This window comes from Nipponia nippon, unplaced genomic scaffold, assembly GCF_047370975.1.
Source record: "Nipponia nippon isolate SJK-2023a ecotype South Korea unplaced genomic scaffold, ASM4737097v1 scaffold_19, whole genome shotgun sequence".
In the NCBI taxonomy this organism is placed as follows: Eukaryota; Metazoa; Chordata; class Aves; order Pelecaniformes; family Threskiornithidae; genus Nipponia; species Nipponia nippon.
Window position 1 is genome coordinate 6,166,851 of NW_028262335.1, and position 20,075 is coordinate 6,186,925.

General features: G+C 46.5%; 1 long non-coding RNA gene across 1 annotated transcript in view; it reads right to left on the minus strand.

Annotated features, from left to right (window-relative positions):
- Positions 1–1,230: 1,230 nt before the first annotated feature.
- Positions 1,231–20,075, minus strand: part of LOC148056024 (uncharacterized) — a 52,890-nt gene continuing 34,045 nt past the window's right edge. The window contains exons 6-10 of the long non-coding RNA XR_015704369.1: positions 15,051–15,421; positions 13,412–13,524; positions 12,199–12,346; positions 10,121–10,264; positions 1,231–2,279 (exon numbers count right to left, since the gene is read on the minus strand). This is a non-coding gene — a long non-coding RNA (uncharacterized LOC148056024). The remainder of the gene's footprint in view (positions 2,280–10,120; positions 10,265–12,198; positions 12,347–13,411; positions 13,525–15,050; positions 15,422–20,075) is intronic.

The window sequence follows — 20,075 nt, forward strand, 5'->3', positions numbered from 1 at the left end:
AAGGACATAGAAGCCAGATTTAAACAAATTTCCTGGGGTGACAGAGGAGCAAGTGCTTGAGGAGACGTCTTCAAACTGTAAGAGTATTGTCTTAGTAACCTGTGGTGTCATGTTTGAGCAGAGAGTCCAGCTCCATCTGCTTTAGTAAAAAAGCACAAGTTTCAGCTCTGCTAGTGGTAATATTGCTTGCTGCATTAAAGATCTGATTCTGCAAGCAGACTCTGGGATCGCTCACGTATCTAAAACAAACAAAGCATATATTTGCAGGCCAAATTTGGGGACTAAATTAGGTGCAAGACTTGCCCTCCTCTAGTGATCCTTAATGCCTCCTGCCTGCGCTGCACGTACGTATTCAGGCCAGTCTTTGCTTACCCTCTGCAGGTCCTTCCTAGTCCTTGATAGATTAATCCAAGTCAGTATTTTGCAGACAACCTGGTCTACCTGCAGAGGATAAGAATTCATCTCGGAACTCATTAGCAGTTATACAAGCTGAGATTCATCCTTACACAAGGAACGTTCCTACTGCCCGCGCTTGTGAAAAACCGTAACATCTTAGTGCTCCTGGGGACCGAACTGGAGGTGGGGCGGTGCACAGACCTTGTACTGATTCCTCAGCATTGGTTTTCAGCTCTTTTCTGTGAGAAATATAAGGCAATGTTACACATGCGCTCTGACCACACGCCGCCGTTAAATAGATGCCAAGTATTGATTTGTGTTTGAATCGCAGCATCAAAACATTTTCCTCAACTTAGTGTTAATCCCCTCCCTCATCCAAAACAGACCTGGTACAGCCACAGCGGTGCGCAAGCAAAATCTGCATTCGCTGCCTTTGTCGCTGGAAAGAGAATGTTTTTTCAACACTTTGCAGTAAGCTGGGCCTGTGAGTCCTTGCCAAAACTACTCGGTAATACAGGAACAGCAGGGAAAATGAACCAGTTGGTATAGAACTTAAACTTGTTTCCAGTACGACGTGAAGAGCCTGAAAGGAGCTGACTGCCCGCTTTACCTCCGCTGGCTGACTCGCTGGAACAAGCTCAGCTTTGTGTTTCCGCCTGCAGGTTGTAATTCTCAGGAAAGCAAGAGAAGGAAGCAGCAGAGAAGCGTTCCTTGGTGATTAGCCTCTGTGTTAATAAGTAACTGGTTCACAAGGGATTGAGGAAATGGTGTGAAATTTGAGTGACTCTGCAAATTGGCTTTTAACAGGCATTTAAATAAGATGAATTGGAGCGCACGCCCCCCCTCCCATCCATCTCTTCTTAAAACAAAGTTTGGGTCCTAACCTTGGATGGAGTTGAGTAAATAAAAAAAGACAGACAGACGATAACTCTAATTGGGCATCCATGGCAGGCACGGGAATGTCACCTTAAAGAAAACAAAATGGAGGCCAGGGAAATCCCCCCTGCCCTCCCCCAGGCTGATGTGTGCTTAGGAAAGCTCCATTCAATCTTGTCTCGGAGAGCCAGTTAGTCACGAGAGCCAGGGGCAACCCAGAAAAATCCCCTTCTGCCTCTGTATCTTTCTGTTCCTCCCCTTCTCCTACGGATTTTCATCTCGCTTAAACGAGTTTCACAGGAGGGCAATTCCACAGGCAGTACCGAGTCTCGGGATGGCGTAAGAGCTGTCTGAGGCCTGGTCTGCATCAGATTTAATTCTAAAAAAGTTGTCTCACTGAGGGGAGCTTTAATATTGCTGAGGGCACGGTCTGGAGTGCAGCTGAACCGTGCAGGCACAGTCCTGCTGCGCTGCTGGTGACGGAGCTGCACCAGCCGCAGGCACGGTGAGCAATTCCACAGCCAGACGGAGGCAGCGGACAGAGCTGTTGGTAAGTTAAGTTAAGTTCTTTACAATTTTTTTAAACTCAACATACCAGTGAACTGGAAACAGTTGTGTTTTCCTGATTGTACTGCCTCATAATCAGCAAGTATGTCAAGTTAAATATTTACTGGTTATTGCTTTGTCTAAGGGAGAGGCCCTCAGCCTTTCCCTGCCCTATCTTTTTAATCCTGGATCTGGAGAAAGTCCTTTAGCCCGAGTGCCTGCTGATTGCTGTCTTACCAGGCAAAGTTAGATCTAGCTATTTTTGTCTAATACTGTCTGGTAATGCCGTCAATCGCATTGGCAAAAATCTTCGCCTTGACAGAACGTGGAGAAAAAAAAGCTTGCCTTTATCAGAAGAATCGATGAAGTCTGATGTCTGGGCCTTCTCACTGGCGCTTGCGCTCACGTTGTACGCCGGTTCTGTGTCTGGCTCGCTCACACCTGAACAGGTACTGTCATGCCTGCAGAAGTAGAAAGAGGGGAGAAAAGTCAAGAGTAGAAGCTTGCATGTCCATGATGGGTCGGTAGGTCAAGGTATGTTTTCTGAACTTGCTTCCCTAAGAAGCCAGGCTCCTGTACTCACTGGCTCTCTGTACGTTAGTAACTTTTGGACCTATCGTCAGACTTCCCTGAAATTGGATGGGTGCAGACATAACAACCCAGTAGCTTTGAGAAAGACATCATAAAACTAGCTCGGCCAAGCAGAGACCAACTAACTCGGCCAAGCAGAGACCATCGTTGCTCCCAATGCTGCAGCATAAGCATGGCTGAAAACTCCCAGCGCCATGGCCTCGGAAGCCGATAGTTTCTGATTCTTAAAAAATCTTCATCGTAAAGAGTTACTCCTGTACAGATTACAGAAAACACTGAGGCTTTTTTGCTGTTGTTTAAGTTGAAGAGAATTCCTCTGGGTAAACTTGGGCCATTTAGTCATCTGAGGTTGCTGTCAGTTTGAGTAGCTGCTTCTGTTTGGAAGTTATTTGTTAAATCAGCAAAATTCAGCAAGAGGTGAAGAGATGATCTTTCAGCACCCTGTTGCTACATTGCAACTTCGAATAAGGTCCGCTTGATTTTTACACTGACAGAAGAGTACTTTTAAAGGTATCTTACAAAAGGGTTTGCAAAGCCCTCAGTTCAGCAGCTCCTCCACTTGAGATGTAGTTAGGCAAATCATACAATAAGAAAGGCCTCCCCGAGAAGTGCTCCGATTCCCCGCCGGTGGCTACCAGCCTTCACCCTCCCCGCACGAGCAGCAGCGAGAGCCTGGGCAGCTGTTGGGTTTCCCAGTACAGCACCCCGTGTTGTGCAGCGGCGCAGCGGCGGGAGGGGACAGCCCGACAGGCAACGACGAGCATCCTCTGCCCTGAGGCACGAGAATGAAGATAGCGTAGCTCTCCACATCCACCAAGTCTCACTAAATTGTCAGGAATTTCCCAGTTAGGAAATGGCCTTGCCCAAAACTGCTCAGATGGTGGAGACGGTATCTATGTCCTAGTTGAAATGGCTCACGCTGGCAAGTCCCATTTTGCAGGGTACAAATGGTATTCCTTTGCAGGGTACACTTATTTTATGGAAACCTGCTAATTCTTTTGGTGTATTGCAGTCTCTCATCAAGGTATCGGTCCACTACGTTTTATAGTTCCAGCTGTGCTACCCCTGAACATCAGCTGTTGGATTCCTTCTTTTCCCTTCCTCTCTCTGCCCCTCTCTGCCCAACGCTTACCCTTTGGATTTCACAGAAGCTACAGTCTCTTATTGGAAGCTTCACTGTTTCTATTTCCATCTTCATGAGATGCTCAACATGACCAAGAGTTTTTTTGGGAGTTACGGTGTTTCCTGAAATGAAACAAATTTGACCTTTTAGCAGCACTACCCTTCACTAATTATCTTTAAAAGAAGTGAAAACAAGAACTCCGTGCCTTTTATTAAAATGTCTTCTTGGGTAAATTGGTAATAATAAAAAAAAAGTCCCGCGAGATGTCCTCTGCAGTCGGTTTTAAAGGGTAGGTATGCATAAAACACCCTCAGAGAAGGCAAAGGGATCGAAGATAGGACTCTGGTCCTTAACGCTGCGTTCACACGGTCTGTTACCAGCAGCTTACCGTAATTGTTCTGACGATGTTCTGCTGTCACCGTTCTTATCGCTAGAATCCACGTGTGTGGATAAACACGTACAGAAAGATTGTTTTCTTTGTAGAAGCAGGACGAACAGTTTCACTAGCTGTTATTGTATAAATACGTTGTTATATCTTACGTGCTATTTAACGTGCTGGTTAATAAAGCCTTAGAGCTTATGTTATTAATTTTAAGCATTTTAGTTGTGTATTTAATAAAAGAGTTGAATCGCAACCCAGCTCTGAGTTGAATTTATTTTGAAGCAGTAGAGACTTCAGCATGTTTAAACCAAGTAACCGGCATTCCCCGGTGCTTGAACGCAGTCTCACAGCTCCCGTCCCACCGTCCCGGAGCGGTGCCGGCTGCTCGGGGGTGCCTGCCCCCGGCGCACGGGGAGCCAGCCGGCTCCGTGGAGCGTTCCCTGCTGGGCTGGGCCCGGCGTCCGGCTGCTGTGCTCCTCGTGCGCTTGCTTCAGGTGGGCTGCGCTGGGCTGACACAACTTAGGGCCAACTTTTCGAAGGGGCTGCGCCTCTGGGAAGCCGAGCTGGGCTTCGAGGCGACGCTGCTGAAACCTTGCCTTATCCTTGCCCCGCTCCTAACGCTCCAGCAGCCACACGAGACTGAAACCACCTCGGTAACATCTCAGCAAGCTGTACTTCGAAATAGCCCTGATTTCTAAACAAAGGACCTGCCAGCGTGTGGTGGGGCGGTGGGGGGGTGGGGGAGGAATTTCTCAGTATGCTCCCACCTAAAAAAAAACCTTTATCCAGAAAAAAACGGTCCTTACGCACACCAGGAGCTAGTGTTGCCCGCAGAATACAAGCAGTAAACTCTCTCTTGTAATTCCTCAACATACATATATTTGATGTTACGCGTCCTCCTGATCTGTAGGCTGGAACAAGCCAAGGAGACTTTGAACTTGAACCCCCTCTTATGATCCTTGAACTCGCACGGCCGGTAACACCTTCACAAAGGGGGAGAGATCCTAAACCGCAGCCCCTCTGGGGAAAGCAGCGGGAAGGAAACAAGCAACAGCTACTCCACAAAACCAATCCTCCTCTTTCTCCGCTTGACAAGGCAGCGCCCTGGGCAGCTTATCTGAACTGAGTAGCAAAGAGTAGAAAGATGCCTTGCTATCGGAATAGCCCGAGCTCAGACAGGGTGAAAACTGAAGCAACACGGTTCTGCCTAGGGCAATCACATCTCGCTGTGGCGATGGAGGACTTAGTGTAAGAGCAAGGCAAGCAGGAACCTTCCAGCTACTTGTAACATCTTCAGCGATACTCAAAAGGCCACCGAAACCCCCAACGCAGTACCCAGTACCGGCCCTGGTTCCTAGGTACAGGCACAACTTCCTAATCCCTGCTTCCAGTCTTGGTACCGGTAGAGCTATTTTTTTTTTTTTTTTTTGTAACAAAACTTTGTAAGCAAATTATTATATTGGGGCCAAAAGAAATGGGGCAAACTTTCATTTTCGTCTGCTTCCATTTTATTAATCTTAGACTTAAAATGTTTTGGTACTGAAAATTTTGAAAAGCAGTGACCAATATTGGCTCTGAAGTTGTGAAAGGGGATTTTTTTCAGCCTTGTTTGTTCCTCCAAACCCCCAAGGCCTTATTTCAACATGCTTAACACTCTAAGGTGATCACAGCTTCTCCTAAAGTTAAGTTCAAGAACTAAATAAAATATCCTTTTATCAGCCTACGGTTTGCACTGTGGTGTACAAAAGTTCCGAGGACTCTGTTGCACCAGTCGGTAAAATACACACGTACGTCCTACATCGTCGGGCCATGGGCCATTACACCTTCACGTGATCGAGCACAGCATCAGGCCGGGGATCGCATTTTACCAAACACAGCCCTCCCATACGTACATACGCATTAGTGATGCTTCCTATCGCTCCTTAGGGGCACTAGGAAGGGTTTCCAAATGGGCTTTGGTCGCTCTCTTAATGCTATGCAGCAACAGCACCGGTCCGTAATGCTGTACCTCTCATTCACAAGAGCAACGGCCCCCTCGCCCCCCAGACACTTTGCAACTCAAGACAGCATTGCAATCAAACCGCTGTGTACTACCTGCAGGTTAGAACTGGGAAAACTCAGGCACACGCAGACAGTAACTTGTCCAGTCGCAGAAGAAAACAGCCAAGAGACTTTGTTGTAGACTCCAAGTATTCAGACTTCCTATTTGGCTTTACCTTACTAAGATGGAAGTTTAACATACTGGCGTAGCAATGTACGGGTTTACAAAAAAGTTCAGCACCTCCTTTCCTCTCCTACAATTAACAGCTTTAGAAACAAGTGAAGATAAGCCCGGGATTTCTAACAGGGAGCTGAGCGCAGACAAAGCAAAAGCATTTCGTTTTCCTACTATTTTGTACAATTCAAAACATTTAGGGGGAAAAACAGCTTGAACCCTTCTAAGTACTGTATTAGTCATCGTGAAGCAATAAAAACGCCAGTGCATTAAAAACACTTCATATCTTTGTCTTCATATCCTATCATCATCACCTTTAAGTGCGATGAAAGCCCAAGCAACAGAAAGGATCGTCCTCAGTACGGTAAGGGTGTTCGTTACATCTTCAGAACACCAGCCCGACCGTCGTGTCGAAGGCTACTGAGATACTCGGGTGGCAGGGAATAAAAAACACAAGACCTCCCCCCGTGAGAGACTGCTGCTTGGGAGCAGCTCTTTCATATCCCTTCGCCCGTTCATGGTCGGCCAGGGCAGGCGGCGTCAGCTCCCGAGCACCTCCTGGCACAACCGTTACGGTCTCGATTGATGCAAGAACAAAGTTCAAGACATTCAGACCACAGAAACTATGAACACATAATTTGATCGTTGTACTCAACAAAAGCGGATTTAAGTATCAAAGAAGCTGCTTAATGAATACTACACACTTCTATCAAACCATCTACCTTTTTCAAGGCAACAGCATTTTTTTGGGGGGGGATATGGGGAACTTGCTTTAACAGCACCTGGGATCAAAACCACTTCCAAGCTCAGGCTGGAGTATCGGCGCCTGTGACACTGCCCTGGGACCACCCCGCGCAGGCAGGGCTCCAGCGGGAGCCCTCGGGAGCGCCCAGGGCACGGCTGGCTCCCGGGCCACCTTCACCACCCTTCCCAGGCTGCCGACTCACTTTTAAGGGGGTTGGAAGAACCAAAAGGATCTGATATTTGATAAAAGATTCCATTTTCGTTCTGGTGTCCAACTGCAAATCACTTAATAGGCTATATTAAACCATTACCTCATTCCCTCCAGTTGGGAGCCCCAGCCAGGGAGAGGCAAAGCAAACAGTGAGGAGGAACAACCTCATTTGGATTGCTAATTCTATTTGCATACCAAACACCACTTTAAACAAACCCATTTGGATTTCTGTGTGCGAGCCTAACTCATTATTCACTATCTGCTATTTGATGACGGTTTGTGAGCCTATCCTTTCACTAAACGCATGCAAAGCGAGAAAAAACCTTGAGTACCACTGAAAAAAGGGGAACTTTAAAACAAACTAGGATGAGTTAATAACATGCAACTCTTTCAGCTTGCTTACTTGTCTCTGGCCTTTAGCTCCCTTAGAACAGGTCCTAAAATCAGGGCCATTTTGGAACTCTTTGGGAACAAAGGAACTGCCTATAAATATACTTTAAAAAATAACAAACGGAAGACTAGGAAGAGTCAGAGCGAACTGTGGTCGTATGGTGAACAAACTGAATTGGACACAGCCTCCATATAACTCGTTTTTTTTTTCCTCTTCCTTTTTTCTTTTTTTTTCTTTTTTTATTTTTCCTTTTTTTTTTTTTTAATTGGATTTCTCCCATAGCTGCAACTTAGAAGTTTTAGGCATGACTATGGCCTCCTATTCCCTGCCATGTCCCACTGTCCTGCCCTTTCTCTGGATAAGGGTACGGGGGGAGCAGGGTGTGCTTTGTTTTGTTTTATTTTCAATATTACACTAACTTGGCAGCTAAATAAATGGCAAGAGATTTATCCCCCCCCTCCTCTTCCCAGCCTTGTGTCACCCTCAGTCACTGCCCTTGGCTGCTTCCTTGCTCATAGCAATGCCAGCCTTTGCAAGTCCACGCTCTAGAGCAGAGCAGGAAAATCAAGCAGACTGGGAAAAACGCCTGCTGCTCCCCAACACACATCTTTCCTCTGGGCAGGAGAAGGAACCATTCCGCTGTGGTGGAGGAAGAGACTGGGCACAGAGAGGGAGCGAGCCAGGAACCAGCACTACGCACTGAGGACTCCGGCAGGGCAGCGAAGGCGCACAGCAAACCCCCAGGGACCAGCTCCCTCGCCCTGTTTGCACAACAAACCGACGCCTCAGCTCCAAGACGCTACAGCAACAGACCAGACTGGTTAAAGACAGACGCATTTCTTACCTGGAAGCTCCTCAGCACCACGCAGAGTAGCTGCTGGTCAGGTTCTGAGCGGAGCCCTCGTGCCTGGCAGGTGACTCCCACTAGAAATTACCAGATAAGCAAGTCCCTTCAGCTGTGCTCTGCAGGGCCCCGGGCTCCTCGCACGCCTCTCTGCTCAGCTTCAGCTCGCACCCAGCCTCCTTCACGTTTCCCGAGTCTCTGTACGCTTGCCTGCGCTCTGGACTCCTAACGCGCGCTAGGATTCCTGTCCCAGAGCTGGCTCTAACTGTTGGTGTTGTCTGTAACGCAGAGGTTTTACATTTGCTTGTGGTTACAAAAATTAAAGCAGCTTTGCTTAAGCTCTCAAAATGCCAACAAGCAGGAATCTGGTTTTTGAACGTTTTGGAGCCTTTTTATGGTTTCAGTCAGAATTAAATCCTGGATGAAACTTCCCCACCTGCAAAGGCTCAGCATATATATACTGTATGTGGTATATATAGCGGGCTTCAGAGACATGTGGGTGTGAGCCTGCCGTGTCCCTCATTCCTGTTATTTCCGAGAATATCCCAATCTTTTTCCTGTTCATACCTCCAGTGGCTCTCTCTGATATACTATTACTGAATTCAGCTACTTCTGTTCACAGGTACTATGGTCAAACCATTGCTGATTCCAGAAAAATTTACTTTTTTGCCAGTAAATGCTATAGGTTCGACTTAAGAGGTCAGCTGTGATTCCGACTGTATGTATCTGAACAGTTTTACCCATTTCTGTTTATACTGTGAGGGGCACTTCCCTGCAGAACTGCTGCACGAGCAGCAGTGAGGTCCTGTTTCGTGGAAGTGAAACGCAGAGTTAATCACTCTTTCAGTACTGTAAGAGTTCATCTTGGTGAGGCCATTCAAGGCCAGAGCTGTAACCGTCAGACGTTTAGTGAGACCTAACCAGCCCTTCAGGGCGTTTTCATCAACTCGATAAATCAAAGACGAGTTCATCTGTCATCGAGCTATGCAGTTATTCATAGCAGACTGTACCTTTCCAGTGAGGGAGAAGTATTTGCTGCAGGTAGCTGATGGAAACAGAAGCCAGCTCTGTCTGTAAAAAGCCACCAGAATACCGAATGTTTTTTCAAAATAGAATTTACAGGCTGCATGTAGCTCAAAAATGTATAGCCATTTCCTAAGTGAGCAGTCCACATCTATTCCCAGTTGATGTTGCCAAAATCACAGTGACCTTTTGCTGGTATTTAGCGACCGGGGCGAAGTGAGGGTCTCTTCAGCCTAGCCTACAGTGTCCGTTGATGTTACAAGGAGTTGAACAGGTAGATGCTGATTGAGTATCTCAAAAGAGAAGCCAAGTTCTGCAGCACTACAAGGGAATCGTTCCTCATCTGAAGCTATAGGGGGGCAATCTAAACACTTTGCAAATGACTGGCTATGCCAAATAAATCGTTAAGTTTGCTGGGTTGCTCTCCATAGTGAAAAAATAAAAATAGCTAGCAGCATGGCTCCGTGGGATGGTCTTTGCGGTTTATGCAAAACATGATTGACAACACGCATGAAAATTTGGCCCCATCTGATACTGTGAAGCAACCGCTTTTTTGAACTGCACCACACTGCCAGTAACTCACAGCAACAGATGGGGCCCTGTCAGGGTTTGAACAGCTCACAAGGTACAGAAAGAAAGAACTGGAACGACACACAGCCCGTAACAACCTGACTGCCATAAAACGACTGAAATGATTGCTATAGTTTGCTCTTAGAGTATTGGAGTAGTAGCTTTCATCAGAAATTAATTTCTGAGAGCACCTGGGCATCCCTCTCACCTTCCCCAGGAGGGCAGGCTGCTGGGCTGGGGGGGAGCCTCCCGACCTCCCAGTTCACCCGCATCGCTTCAGAGTCCTAGAGGCATCCAAGAGACAGGTCCAGACTTGAGCAGCCGAGGATTCTGAAGTGAACCAAAGGCATTTCTGAAAGAGGACACACGCTTAGTTAGCCTGACTGGTACAGCAAGGAGAAATTCCTTCGGTCTCAGGAAAAGTCCTGCCAAGCAATGGTTTGTACTTAGAAAGCTTTTGAAAGTCTCCCAAAGTGGTATATGAAGTAAAATGCCTGAAGAAAATACCACAGTAAATAAAAGAACACTGAAACTCATCTAGGGAGGCAAAGATATATAGCTCAGCATAAACAGGGATGGCTTTGGGTCTGTTAATGCTCTCATCCCTTACAGACTGGCTCTCTACTGGTAGTGCCGACAGCATCGGTGCCTTAGGGAAATTCCATAAGGTCACTGCAGTTATTCCAGCTTCACAGGGATGCAGCAGGGTGCGGGCAGGACCGGGGGAATTTACAGCTGGCGTCTTTGAAAGAGCCAAGGCAGCAAAGTGCCCATATCAAATTGGTATTCAATGGGATTTGGGTGCTCAACACCCCACGACCTTTGCAAATGACACAAATGATTTGAGACCCTGCTAGTGAATCAGTCCAGGTGACTATTTCCTAATGGCTTCATTCCATAATGAAATGGAATTTCACCCTCACCCTCCCCTGGGGTTTGGATACATCGAGTGACCAGAGCAAGCAAAGGCCAATGGGGGGGACACTTTGATGAGTACGGTCACCCTTTGCTGCAGCAACAGGCAAGAGCAGCACCTTGGCAGTAGTTTATCTTTAAAAACCAAACAAAACAAAACATTCTTTTGCATTCGCAACTACTACTCCTGCTCGTGTCCATCCTGAATTTCCTAGGAATTCTGGGAGTGGGCTATCCTGGTAAGAAACTGAAGGCCAGTCACTCAGCTCTCCAGGTGGGAAACTGGAGCCAATGAAATCACATGTGCTTTCTTCTCCTGTGAGTAACACCAGAACTTGGCCCTTGTGCCTTACACTGGTTTGGGGGTTTCTTTTATACTGAAGTTCTTGTTCAGTGTTGAATCCAGCTTTAAAAGCCATGACCTTATATATATATATATATATGACAGTGAGTTGCCATATTAATTTATTAATTTAGATATTTCACTGGGTGCCACACAATCCTGTGATCTTCCAGACACCCCAGAAAATGCCTCCCTGCCGCCAAAACAGACAGGTTGCTTTGCAGGAGAGCACAGCCTTAGCACCAGTCTCCACGCGTACCTGTGATGGCAAGCAGTTTGGGTTTCTATTATTGAGCTTATTTAAAAATATTTGTAGCTCATAAGCACTGGCCCAAACCTCTGTCAGAGCCAAATTTGTGGCAGTAGTTCACTATTGCTGCCCTACAAGTTCGGGTACCTGTAGCAATTAATTTCATCCTCTATGATTCCACTGCAGCTTCTTCGTTCTTCTGTAACTGCTTCCTCCAGCTCTTTGCCAGTTTCTGTGCGTTACTGCCTTGTGTTGTTTGCTGCTTTTCCTTCTGGCAGAACATAACATGGGCAAAGCAAACAGCTGGCAGGTAAAAGGCTGATCTTTACTTCTTGGTCTTCATTATGTGGCATAAGTTGTGCTTACAAGAGCTCACAACGCTGTTTCATAGCAATGTCAGTAAGACCCTGGCTTTCAGAAGCTGATTTTGTCTTTCTGGGTAGAGGAGGGGATAACTGGACCTGAATGATGGGAAAGCTGCAAGCTAGGGAAGCTGGCACAGGTTAGAACTGCTTTGTGTCATAAACACCGGGACACTGTGTTAGTTTGCTGGAACGGCACTCGGCCAGGGTGCAGAGCAGAAAGCAGATGTGTGAGCAGAGTTCTGTGGGCAGGAAAGCAAAGAACCGTTCCTCCTGCCTGCAGCATTCCCGCCTTTGTTAGTGCGAAACCAACATTCACAGGTCCTCCACACAGCCCAGAGTCACTGCTTTCTGTAGCCACCAAAGGCAGAGGTTCTGCATCATTAACAGCTGCAGAGCAAACATTCTGCACTCACCAAAGCACACTCCTCTTTTATTGTACACGGTCCTCTGCTTTGTTCTTCACAAAGCCATCATCTGTTGTATGGACACAACTCAGACAGAAGTGGGTTTCAGTGCTCTTGAGAAAGCGCAGCATTTCATGTGCCGCTTGCTGCAGTGCACCTGCAGGAGCAAAGAGCTGTCTGTGGCATGGCCAACTGCGGATTAAATCACCTGAAAAAAAATGCGACGGGCTCCTCATGGTCCACCCAGAAACAAAGAACCTGGCAAGTCTTGTGTCAAGCCTGGGGACCAGGGCCGGTCACGGGATCTACCTTGGATGCTGTGTCAAGAACAGGGCACTTCCTGACCTAAATGGGAAAAGCCAGGGGAACGGGAGGGAAGGGAAGGGGGTCAAACAAGGAGAGAGCATTTTTAGAAACAGCACAGAAAAACAAAGGCAAAAGCAGGCAGGGAGTATGAGACTTTTCCAACAACTTTTCCCACATATTCTCTTTTTGTCTCAAGACAGTAGAGGTCTTGGCTGCAGAGCGGCCCAGCTCCACCAGAAGAAAGTGGAGCACGGCACAGCACGCAGTTCAGCTCTGCCCCAGCTTCGCCAGCCCTTTGGGTTCACCTCTGCCTCCTCACTGGTAACCTTTCCACACCGCCTCCAGTTCACTGAAGCCAAGCCTCTTCCAACTTAGCCTCCTGCAGCCTTCAGTACTCTGTCTGCTGAAGCTCTTTTCATTGTTGGGGATGAGGGACAAGGGTGGACTGGCCTGAGGTCTGATCTTTATGGGGAGGTCCTGTGTTCTTGCTGGTGGAAGATCAATGAGCTGTCAGGAGGTAAAGGGCTGAAACGTGTTCAGGTGGAGCCCTTGGTCTATTTTTGGAAGAGGAGAGCAGTTTGGGCAATTGCTGGTGGGAGTAAGGGAGGACTGGTCACAAAGTCCATTCTTATGGCGAGGAGGGGTGGAAGCTTGCTGGAAGCCCCAGTTTGGACAGAGGACTACTTCACTACCTGTGTTCAGCCGTGACTCCCGGACTGAAGCACGCGCTGATGTACAGCAGTGGGTAGGGATACACACACAGCAATGTGAGCCTCTGTGGATCTACCATGAGAAACTGGGGTAGGGCAGCTGATTCCCACAGGAGTAGTGCTACTGAGTTTGGAACTGAGCAGTGGGAAACCTGAGCAGTGGGAAGGACCATGTACAGTGGCTGTTTGCTTTACTTCTTTCTCACCTTTCTTTTTCCCACTGCCACGCCTTAGATGGTGGGTTGGATTTTGCTTAAGCTGGGCTGGCTGGCTGCATGTAATGTTACTCCAGTGATTCGTTGCTTCTTACGTTGCAGCTCTGAATCAGAACAAGGCAGAAGAGCAAAACATCAGAAAGGGTTCAGTACAAAAACAAAGCAGCAACAACAAAGCAACAGAGGCAGGTGAAAAGGGAGAGAAAGGGAGTGCATTTTCTAGGAAATATCCCCAGTTTCCTCAAAATACTGATACAAAGCCAGATGAAACCCTTGGAAGTTTTCCACAGACTTCACTGGACATCAGGCCAAATTCCTTTTTCCATGACTGAGTCTTTCCTCTCACAACTCTTGCCCTCATGAAGTGATGAGCTCCTGCCTTTCTGTTGATTTCAAGCAGGATTGTAGGAGCTCAGCAACACTGAAAACTGGTCCTGTTATGAGAAAGTGGTTTGGTGAAATCACTGCACAGAGCATTCACCTACTGATGCAGGTATGTAGGTGTAAATTGGGATTTAGCTGATCATCTCAGTTGCTCTCTTTTCCTATTGTGCTGCAAGAAACACTTGTGGGAAGGGGATGGATCAGTCTCCTTGCATACCTAGGGTTTCTCTGACAGGTTACATGAAATGGGCACTTGTGCTGAACCTTCCACAGTTGTAGGGTGGCTTTGAGTGGCCTCAGTACAAAACTATGACAGCAGTCAGCCAAAAAAACTTGGATTTCATGTTTGAATCTAGAAGGTTTGCCTTCTAACTCCACATCCTTGTTTCAGAATTTGGGCTTAATCATTAATTTCCATGTGTTCGTGGCCTGCATGCCTGCTGTGCAGCGACAGGGCTAGGCTGATGTGCTGCCTTGGGAGAGCTGGTATATATTGCACTGCTTCCTATCACTTCCCCTCTGGTACTGAAATACAACCTACCCAAGCCATGACTGCAGCTTGATTCTGGGTGGGGACCACACTACCGGGAGGCCCAAGTATTCATTGTTTAATAAACACATCAAAGCAATTTGTAATCATCCCTTATTGTTAAAGTCCACAACATGTAAATATTGGGGTTTTCCATCCTACAGGTGAGAAAACGAAAGTCTAGAAGAGTATTTGAGTCTCTCACAGTGGCTTTCTTGCAGAACCAAGGGGAGATCATGCCTTCTGACCCCTACAGCCCTGCTGCACACTCAGGAAAATGACCTGTACGTGACGGTGTAAAAAACACTGCTACTGTTGGAAAATAGCAATGCCAAGCGAGGAAAAAAACCCACATTGAATTGACCTGGTCTCAGCTCCAGAGGTAGTCTGGGAGTTATTCTATTTGTGTGTGCAGGGGGGGAGGCGGTGGGGGAGGCAGCCTCCAAACATGATTAAAACATTGTTTTCTGAGAGACGTGCTGTTCTGACCCTCCAGTTAGCTACAAAAAAGGGCACTTGGACCATACGCACCACCAGCACATGAGTCACTCCTGAAAAATCTTTCAGTGAAAGAGATTGTCTAGATAGTGCCGCTCTCCCACCGAGAGCAGGAGGTGAAACCTCCGGGTACCCAGTAGCCAGCCCCGGCTGTGCTGATCCCAGCCCCGAGCGCTGGGTTTTGGCTCAGTGGCTTTTGGATGGAATAGCGCTGCTCACCTGAACACCGTGATGATCAAGATCTGCTGCTAAGGCATCCCTCAGAAGCCACTGAAACAGTAGTTTTCTGTCCTCAAATTGCACGTATTTGTAGAGAGAAGCATCAAAGAGCATAATATTCCTGCAGTAAAGCTAAGATTCTTTTCTTCAGCAAGAAAAATATTACCAGGTGTTTATGTAGCTTGCTTCCTTCCACAGTATGCTTCGTGAAATCAATCCATTAGGTGATGAAAAAAACTGAGGAAAATTCAGACCCTCTGAGACCTGCTGTCTCTTCTACCCGCAGCATGTGTCGGTGTGTGACGTGCGCTCTCTATTCCGTCGTTTTCCAGGCTGTTGAATAGCAAGGCTCAGCTGCTTCCTTCCAGGTTCTGCATAAGTAATGATGTAGAACATTCATGTTTGCAAAGGAATTTTCTGTGGTTTAATATTTTAATTTTTACTAGTTTTTGTTTTATACAGTGCTCCTTACTTTTGTAGCTTAGATTTCATGAGAACCTTGAAAAAGAATTATAACCTTATTATTGCATCTTCTATAGTGGAAATAGATTTCTTATTGACATCTTGATATATTTTTTAGCCAAGGGGCTAGTTTGTTATACTTGTATTTCATATGGATCCCATAAGACTTTCAGAAATGTGGAAGGCAAATTGTCCTTTCACATCAAAACATTCCAACTTTATACACTTAAACAACAGACCAAACGCAGCAGCAAGCTGTCCCACTGTCTAATTCCCAAAACAGATGACTCAAATGCTGCTTGTATAGCTAATCAAGTCACAGAAACTCTTTGACAGAACTACCTTAAATCAAACATGTGCTGTCTCTAACTGTACGTGCTGGCAGTACACATCCTTTTCTATGGCATGTTATTTTTTGAGCCTGGTTTTCCACAATATTAAGGATTACACAGTCACTTTGTCATTTCTTACTCTAATGACTTTTAGGTCAAGTTCTACAAAACTCAGTTTTTAGAGGCCTCCTACATTCACGCAGCTTTCAGGTAAACAGGCGGCTGGGTAGAAGAGGGAGAGGTGACAAATGCCCCTTCCCCCTCCCTGCCTCCTCCCATCCAAAGGGAAACCTCCAGCGGTCTTTGAATTACGTGCTCAGCACTAGAGATTCAAACAGAAAAGGGCGGGAAAATAGGTGTCCAAAGTACATTTCAAATGGCCTGTGTTAGGATCTCAAAACACAGGGCAAACACATAGTTCGGTCTTCTCTGGTAATTCTCTAAGGAAAGTCTCCTTTCACTGCGTGCAGAGGAAAACCGAAGCAGCACATATGAACGTCTCAGGTGAATGAAATGCCTCCTTTAGCTCTGTAACTGTCAGCCTCTCCCCTTCTCCAACAATTAGGCAATATTTCCTAGAGGGTGTAACGTTTGCTGAAAGTATTTGCAGTGCCGCAGGTTGCAACACCGCCGTCCTCCCACTCCGTGCTGTTCTCTGTGTGACCATCTCTATACGAGATTAGGTTGGGTGGGTTGGTCCTTCCTTCCAGGAAGGCTGAAGGTAAGGCAAGGACAGGATCCCGCCTGGCTCTGCACGAGCGCTGGAGCTAATCAGAGGCATTGTGCACGAACAGGGAAATAGGGAGAACGTTCTTGAAGGTCACTGTGACCGGCCAGGGAGGAGTGCCAGCGTATTCACACTGGCTTGGCAGGTCCGCATTGAGGATGCAGGACCAACCCAGAAAGAGATTGAATCTAAGCCAAATTCCACCTTCCATCAACTTTTCTCATCCCTGTTGGTTGGGGCGGGGAGTTACCACATAAGAAAACACAGGTTTACTGCTGGATTTTCATTCTTCCTTCCTTGTAGTTTGAATTGTGAGGAGCCGTATGTGTTCCCGGGAAGGGGATCTCTCTCCTGACAGAGCAGATTTCAGCATCTCGGGTCCTTCTGGCAGATGGGGCCAAAGTTTTCTGGGTAGGCCAATAATTGAACTGTTGTGTCTGCAGTTGGAAGCGTGAAAGCCTGGGGGTAAATGCAGACCTTTCCAAGCTTTATCTTCTGATGTTAACCCTGGAGATGACCTACTCTTTGGGCATATCCAGCTGAGGTCACAAAAAAACCTGCCTTATTTTTTGCTCCTGCATCTGAAGGACAGAAAAATCTAGAGAGAGGAATTTAAGGCTACATAAATAGTCCTTGCTACCTTTATATTTTTGACTGAGGCTCCATAAGTGTCAAAATCCTTTATTATTGCTAGTTTGGTAGCACATAGTGGCTGCCTGAAAAAAATCAACATCCCATTGTTTTAGCCACTTTTCACTGCACTCAGCTAATTAATGGTCTAATAAAAACAAAAAACATGAGGGAGGAGAGGCTCCTATAGTAACAGTGATTTGTCAAAGTCATAAAATGGTTCATTTCGTCATAAAACTGGCAATGGATGCACTCCATTTGGTTCGAACTTCATTTTGGAGAAACACTCAAAACCATAGAGTTGTTTCTTTTCCATACTTATTGCAGCTTTCTCAGACTCCTGGAAACACATGTAGGACCTTATGAGGTTTGGGGTGAAGAGGGGAATGCAGGCTTCTCTCTTCTCTTCTTTCCTTTCCTTTCTTTTCCTTTCCTTTCCACCCAATTAATCCCTGGGCTATTGTAGGCTCAGCTTGGCAGTAGCTGCAGCTTAGTGACACAGTAAAACTATTCAAGGGATTCAATAACCAATTACAGGGAGTCTTCCAAGAGAAATCTCTGTATTTGGCAGTTATCTCACACTATGATTAGCTTATTCCCCCTTTTAAAAATACGTTTGAATTTATGTCTTTTATATACATCAGGGTCATTTTGTATCAGTGTGAGCTGCATTTTGACAGTGTCACCACTGCCTTTTTTAATGGCTATAGGTGAGTTTGCAGGTGTGCTTTTGATCACATCTGGCATGCCATGTTCACAGAAATACCACGATCATTCCTCTCAACTCTTGGGTGGTCTCTGAGCTCACAGACTGGATCCTGTTTGGATGGAGCTGAACCAGGGCAGGCGCTCACCCTGTCCCACCAGTAACGGACAGCACTGAAGATCTGGTGTCCACAGTGCACACGTTATGGAAAAGGTGGATCTACAGATCCACTTCCATTGCATGGATATATTTGCTGATGCAGACCTCATGTCTGCACAGAGCAGTTTGGGTTTGCTCTCAGGAGCTGCCCCAGCAGCTGCCTTTGGCCTCCGAGTTGCTCTTCAGAACTTTGCAGAAGGATTTGCCTCTGCTCACTGAAGAAACAGAAGGACTTACAAGGACTTAGGATGCTAATTTTGCCCTGTTACCAGTTTTCATGATTTGATTTAGTCTTGGCAAATTTAACAGCACACACTGCACTGGACCAACTCCAGTGCTGAGCATTAACAAAGTCCAACAAAATACTGAGCTATGAAAAATCTGCCTCAGAAAGAAAAAACACCTTATAGACAAAGTATATATTTTCATATCTTTGATCTGTTGTCTTATTGGTGATTGTGCACTGGAGAGAATGCAATCGGACTTTCTGGTTTGCTATTCGGAGCGGTGCAAGTGGCAAGGGTGCCTGAAGCAGAGGTGAAGCCTGACCTTTAGAAGACTTGAGGACAGCCACAGAAGAGTGAGCAAAAATGTGCCAGCCAGCAGACACTCAGAGAACTGGTTTTCCTATTTTTCTGTTACGCAATTCTACTCCGATACACGCAGGCTGCTTTGCTCAGCAGCCCTCCTGTAACACTGCCATTGCATAGCTCTATCCAAAAGCACATCTGTGGAAATCCCTTTGCATTTTTCACACCAGAACCCCTCGCGTGACTACCAGCAGTAGCCAGGCAGCTGTTGCTAGGGGATCAGCCTGTGTTTGCAGCGCCGAAGGCTTTCTGACCCTCCCAGACAGGCACAACGGCATCTCGGTGTTTATGAAGCAGAAGCAGGCTGGGTTTCTGAGCCGCCGGTTGCTGGTGCAAATCCACCGCCCTTCAGTCAATGCCATAAGGCAGTCTCTCCTCTTCCAGAGCACAAACCTGCTCCATCACAGGACGCTTTGTTTCTTTAGAAGCTGTTTATGGCCTGACTAGACGTCAAGTGCAAGTTCTCCGAACCAAAGGCAGGGCAGGGAGCAGGTAAAGCTCTGCTGAAGTATTTAGAAACTGCCGAGCAAAGGTTAGAATTTCCATTACTTTTTGTTAGCTTAAGATATGGGTTTAGCCCCTGAAAGAAGGGGCTAAAAGGCAAAAAGGTGTGATTGTACAGAACGCCTCTCTAATCTCCGTGAAGATATGGTACAGTGTGATCTATCAGTAAGACTCCAAAGCCATTTTGTGTCATCTAATGACAGCAGTGCCAACTTAAAAGCTGATCAGCTATTTGCATCTGTATTATGATATTTGGAGTGAATGTTCCAGGCCCTGACTCCAAACATGACATGGCAAATCCTCAAAGCCTCTTCTCTGAGATCGCATCGGATCACCAAAACTGGGCAACCTGCTGTCATCAGAAACACTTTGGTAAAAACACTGAACTGTGTTGTTGAGTTGTTGCAGAACAACTAGGTAGTACCTCTCCAGACAAACAAGATGATGCCTAAAATGTTGTTCTTTGATATAAAAGGCTTTACATAAATTCTGGAGACAGCAGCACCGTCTCTTTATTATCACCAGCAATCACTGTATGTATTAGTACCTGTTACTAAGAAGGTGCTACAGAGACATATATCATTAAACAGCCAGACATACAGAGGAGGCTTTTCACTTACTGCAGATTTTTCTTTCTACTGTTTTAAGATTCTTTTACTTTGCCAGGAGAGTATATAAAATAACCTCCATACAACTTGGTGTCTGGATGGAAAGGCACACACAAACTGTGAGGCCACCAGGTGCATTAATTCCTCACAAACAGTTATTTGCTCACTTCAAGTCCTTCAGCCTCACAGGGCAGCGATGTGTAAAAGTGCTCAACAACACGAGAAGGGAAACTTCCGAGAAGCATTTATCCTAAAACAAAACTACAGGAAGAGGCTGGGATAAGAAACAAGCAAACAGCAGAGCGCC